The following is a 5,792-nucleotide window of genomic DNA, read 5'->3' as shown; positions in this document are numbered from 1 at the left end:
CAGTGAGGTACTGCCTCACAACTGCTCAGAACAGTCATCATCAGAAAACCTACAAATAACAAATCCTGGAGAGTGTGTGGAGGAAAGAGAACCCTCCTACACTGTTGGTGGGAATATAAATTGATACAGCCACTGTGAAAACAGTATGAAGGTTCCTCAAAAAACTGGAGTTGCCATGTATGATCTAGCCATCCCACTCCTGGACATATACCCAGACTCTAACCTTAAAACTCTAATTCTAAAAAGATACACACACCCTTATGTTCACAGCAGCACTATTGACAATAGCCAAGACATGGGAAAAACCTAAATGTCCATCAAGAGATGAATGGATAAAGAGAGGTGGTATATCTATTCAATGGAGTACTGCTCAGCCATCAAAAGGAATGAAATAATGCCATTTGCAGCAACATGGATGGACCTGGAGACTATCATATATTTAACCTTTTCACTTTTTAAAAATGTAGCTACTAGAGAATTTAAAATCATGTGTTTTATTGAGTAGCCCTGGTGAAAGGAAAGGGTTCTCCTTTATCTTCCCAGGACCACCTGCTGGAATAGGTGTTGGTGGTCGTGGTTTAGTTCCTAAGCTGTGTCTGACTCTTGTGACCCCATGCACCTGCCAGGTTCCTCTGTCCATGGGATTTTCCAGGCAAGAATACCAGAGTGGGTTGCCATTTCCTTCTCCAGGAGATCTTCCTGACCCAGGGATCAAACCCAGGTTTTCTGCATTGCAGGCAGATTCTTTACCTACTGAGTCGCCGGGGAAGCCCAGGGTAAGTGGAGTCTCTCTTATTTAAGGAATCTCTTAGTTCTGATGGGCTGTCTGAAGTGTGTTTTGAAGCCAGGATGTGGGGAAAATGACAGTTTGAAAGGAGAGTGACTTACAAATGGTGCATTTTCATAACCAGCTCCCTGGAAGGACAGAGGAATTTTCTCTGCAGCAGGATTAGTTAAGCAAATATAGATGATCAGGTAGACACGATACCAGCACCTATTATGAATAATAATGGCTCTGCACATTTAATTGCCTGACTTCCTTCTAAAAGCTTAAGAGTAAAGAAGAGTAATCACAGGAACCCTAAAATAGTTTCAGAAAAACTAATCAAGAGCCTGGAAGCAGCAGAAAAGGAAGGGTGGTACAGCATGGGGAGATGAGATCTCATGCCTCGCTATGTCGTATCTGTAATGGTCCGTCAGTATCAGGCTGTTCGTGCGGGGGCCTCCTGGACTGTGCCTGGTTGTAGCTGGTCCAGAGAGATATTTCTCTCATCTCTGCTCCTGCTCCATCACCAGAATAATTGGTTCGTCCTTGCATCATTAAATCGCATTTGGAAAATGAACTTCATGCCTATTTACATGGCCTGCCGTTGGTTTCATGTTTGTTTCCCTTGCTGCCCCTTGCTGATTTGTTTCCTCTGATGGATGCCAAAATCCTTGCAAGGAGAGACCTCGTTTTACAAGTTTAAATCCTGTGTTGTTGAACAGAAAATACATATTCAGTTTGTTAATGGCTATAGTTAGTGGTTCATTAAAAAAAAAAAAAAAGCAGATCATTCATTTGGCTTCTCATTTGTATTTCCCCTTCTTGCCCCGCTCTCTCCATTTCTTTCACCCTTTCTCTCCTTGCTTTTTTTTTTTTTTCTTCTAAGGTATAGGTCACATGGAGAAGTCCTAAAAAAATGTGTGTTCAGATGGCCTGTCTGCACCTTAAAACACACACACACACACACAAAACAATAAAGCCTCGCCTTCACTGAGTGTCACTTATTTATTTTTTATTTGACCACCTCTGCCCTTCCTTCTGCATAGCCTCCTGGCGCTAAGGCAGCCCCCAGGGCTGGAAGGCACTCACGTGGTACCCAGTGGCTGGCTCACAGCACAGCCTTGGACAAGGGCCAGACCCAGACTTGGAGCTGGGCAAGCAGTAATGCACCAGGGAGCTGACTGGAAGGAGGCCCGGGGTGGAGTCCCCACGGGCTCAATGGAGGCCTGGTTTTACTTAAGATATTCCAAACAGTGAAGGGGGAGTAAACAGTCCGCTAATTAAATCTGGAGGTGGCTGCAAACCTGGAGGTGTTGCAAAGCCCTCTGCACACAGAGGACGTTGGGAAAACACACGGAGCCGTGCAAAGGTGAGGCCAGGCTTGGGGAGATGAGATTCTGCCTGGAAAAGTACAAGCCGCCATCTGGAGAGAAATTAGCCATTGGAAGCGCGCTCTGTGGGGCGTAAGTCAGTGGCGCTGTAATTGACTCGGAGCCAGAACTGTGAAGTTCTGTTTCTTGTTCTTGATAGTCAGTAGTAATCGTTTATTTTTTTAACCCCTGAATTTATGACTCCGGGGTCGGGCTAGTCCTGCTGTGTTTATAAGGCTCAGCCTTAAAGGTAAACTGATAAGAAGGGTATTCCTCCAAACTCCTTTGCCCGTCTGCTTCCATTTTATTACGCCCTGGACCCCGAGGGTGGCCAGGGGTCCAAGATCTTGGAGGATGGGTCTGGGAACTGGAGTGTGGCTGACCAGCTGGTGGGGGCAGCTGCCTGCTCAGTGTGGATCAAGACGTGCCCTGCTTCTGGGTGTGTGTCCACCAGGAGGGATCCTGCAGTTGGTCTCTGGGGTACCCGACGGTTAGTAGGTTTATGGTTCTCCAGCCTTCATGGCCCTGCTGCTTCCTAGGAACCCTGTAGTCACATACACACATGCTGTAGTGCTCTGAGCCGGCTTCCATTTGCCAGTTTGAAAACCTGCACTCATTTTTTAAAAAAATGTGGGATCTTAGTTTTCCGACCAGGGATTGAACCCAAGCCCCCTGCAGTGGAAGTACAGATTATATTAACCGCCAGGGAAGCCCCCAAAACTACACTCTTATGGTGGAAAACAGGATTGCCTCGAGGGTAAAGAGCAGCGATCTGGGCAGTGAGATGTCTGTTCGTGTCTCTGTGCGATTTTGGCCAAGTCGTTTCATTTCTCAGCCTCAAATTCCTTATCTGTAAAATGGCCCCCGAAGGTTAAAGAGATGTAGATAGAGACCTTTGCTTGGGAGTGGACTTCAGCTGCGAAAGTCTTTCATGTCCCTGAACTAACTATAGGTCATCTTCAGAACCTCTTCACTGGGAGTTCAGAGGCGACCCCAGCAGGTAAGGGTGCCCTGGGAGATGGCACTGACCCAGACAAGAACTGGGATAGAAAGGGTGACGTCAGGCCCAGTGGGGCCGACGCAGGACTTGTTCAGTCGCTACGTCGTGTCTGAAATCTTTGTGACTCCCTGGACTGCAGCACGCCAGGCCTCCCTGTCCTTCACCGTCTCCCTGAGTTTGCTCAAACTCGTGTCCATTGAGTTGATGATGCCATCCACCCATCTCCTTGTCTTTCGCCCCCTTCTCCTCCTGCCCTCGGCCTTTCCCAGCATGACACAGGATGGAGGTTCACATTTGAGTGTTCTGATATGGTTGCTTCATTGCCAAATTATCTTCTTGCCTTCCGACATGCTAGAGTAAATAAACGTTTGTTGGGGGTTTACGAAGGCAGTGACAGGTCCTTACTTAAGCAAAAATCCTGACCAGTAAAATGATGATGGGGGTGTCTGAAACTGCCGGGCCCGCAGAGGGTCGAATCTGCCCTCTGAGAGCGAATTGCCCTGGCTCTGGTGGGTGCTCCCTTGAGAAGGAAGAGGCTTGAAAGAGGCTTTCCATGGAATTGCAGGAGGAGAGGTGACCAGGTTGGAGGCTATAGGCGTAGAGTTTATGAACACGTCCGCAGTGCGGTTTTGCAATGCCTGTTACTCTGTCCTTTAAAGAGGAACTATTCCGGGGAGAGGAGCATTGTTGGATGGCTGACCTAATTTGTTTCCTCTGTTTCCTTCTGGCCTGAACTGGGCAGGTGGCCCTGACCCACAAGGTCTTAGACCGGCTGAAAGGAAATCCATTTGCTGATAGAGAAGATACACTGTGAGATAAAGAAGGGAATGTTTTGCTGACAGCTTCCTCCTCTGACTCTGGCTCTAGTCAAGGTATAATGAACTGGCGACTGGACCACACTCCTTCAGCTTCTGAAATCTTACCCTTGGAACTCCAAGTAGCCCATAATTGTTCTCTAATTGTTTTATGTGCATTTGTTTTCTCTCCCTCATTCTAATCCTGAGGACCCTTTGTGAACAGAATTCAAGACTATTTTCCACCATGATTGGACTCAATAAATACCTGGCTGAAGACTTAAAGAGGAGTTTAATTTCCATAATTCATATTCTTCCTGTTTCCCAAAATGACATGATAAATATAACTTTTTCTGTGTGTGTGTGTGTGTGTGTGTGTGTGTGTGTGTGTGTAGTTGCGGGGCTTGTGGGGTTCTAGTTCCCCGAACAGAGATGGAACAAATGCTCCCTGAAGTGGAAGTGTGGAATCTTTAGCCACTGGACCACCAGGAAATTCCCAGAATATTATGACATTTTATCTGAGGAAATGTCTTAACTAAAAGTTGATATACTTAGTGCACTGGTATTCCTGCCAACTCTGGAGAAAATATCTTTATTGATCATTGCCCACTCCACGTCCCCTTTCAGTCTCTACTGTCCCTAGTTACCTATTTCTGTGAGTGAATGACTGTTGATGTCTAAATACTGAGGCCTCATCCACCCCTTTTTGTGCTCAGTTCAGTCGCTCAGCTGTGTCCAACTCTGCGACCCCACGGACTGCAGCACTCCAGGGTTTCTTGTCCATCACCAACTCCTGGAGTCCACCCAAACTCAAGTCATGTGTCGGTGATGCCATCCAGCCATCTCGTCCTCTGTCGTCTCCTTCTCTTCCCGCCTTCAGTCTTTCCCAGCGTCAGGGTCTTTTGCAGAGCCTCAGTTCTTCACCATCAGGTGGCCAAAGTATTGGAGTTTCAGCTTCAGCCTCCAGATGTTTTTCTGGAACTCTGTTGCTTTTTCCATGATCCAGCGGATGTTGGCAATTTGATCTCTGGTTCCTCTGCCTTTTCTAAAACCAGCTTGAACATCAGTGAATATTCAGGACTGATTTCTTTTAGGATCACTGGTTGGATCTCCTTGCAGTCCAAGGGATTCTCAAGAGTCTTCTCCAACACCATGGTTCAAAAGCATCAATTCTTTGGTGCTCAGCTTTCTGTATAGTCCAACTCTCACATCCATACATGACGACTGGAAAAACCATAGCCTTGACTAGACAGACCTTTGTTGGCAAAGTAATGTCTCTGCTTTTTAATATGCTGTCTAGGTTGGTCATAACTTTCCTTCCAAGAAGTAAGCGTCTTTTAATATCATGGCTGCAGTCACCATCTGCAGTGATTTTGGAGTCCCCTTCCAAAAAAAAGTCTGTCACTGTTTCCACTGTTTCCTCATCTATTTGCCATGAAGTGATGGGACCAGATGCCATGATCTTAGTTTTTTGAATGTGGAGTTTTAAGCCAGATTTTTCACTTTTTTCACGTTCATTAAGAGGTTCTTCAGTTCCTCTTTACTTTCTGCCATAAGGGTGGTGTCATCTGTGTATCTGAGTTTATTAATATTTTTCCTGGCAATCTTGATTCCACCTTGTGCTTCATCCAGCCCAGCATTTCACATGATGTACTCTGCATATAAGTTAAATAAGCAGGGTGACAATATACAGCCTTGATGTACTCCTTTCCCGACTGGGAACCAGTCTGTTGTTCATGTCCGGTTCTAACTGTTGCTTCCTTACCTGCATATAGGTTTCTCAAGAGGCAGGTCAGGTGGTCTGGTATTCCCATGTCTTGAATAATTTTCCACAGTTTGCTGTGATCTACACAGTGAAAGGC

At 46.2% G+C, this 5,792-nt stretch overlaps 1 long non-coding RNA gene across 2 annotated transcripts; it reads left to right on the top strand.

Moving 5' to 3' along the window:
- The first annotated feature begins 219 nt into the window (after nt 1–219).
- Nucleotides 220–4,290, top strand: LOC120854157. 2 transcript variants are annotated; one of them, XR_005718917.1, is made up of 2 exons: nt 220–2,135; nt 3,879–4,290. It is a non-coding gene; the product is annotated as an uncharacterized LOC120854157 (long non-coding RNA). The 2 variants fall into 2 exon arrangements; XR_005718916.1 differs by having other exon boundaries at nt 220–2,229.
- The last annotated feature ends 1,502 nt before the right edge of the window (nt 4,291–5,792 follow it).

This window comes from Oryx dammah, unplaced genomic scaffold (genome assembly GCF_014754425.2).
Source record: "Oryx dammah isolate SB20612 unplaced genomic scaffold, SCBI_Odam_1.1 HiC_scaffold_2, whole genome shotgun sequence".
Taxonomy (NCBI): Eukaryota; Metazoa; Chordata; class Mammalia; order Artiodactyla; family Bovidae; genus Oryx; species Oryx dammah.
Note: the sequence above shows the minus strand (reverse complement) of the source record. Positions and strands in the feature narration are given on the sequence as shown.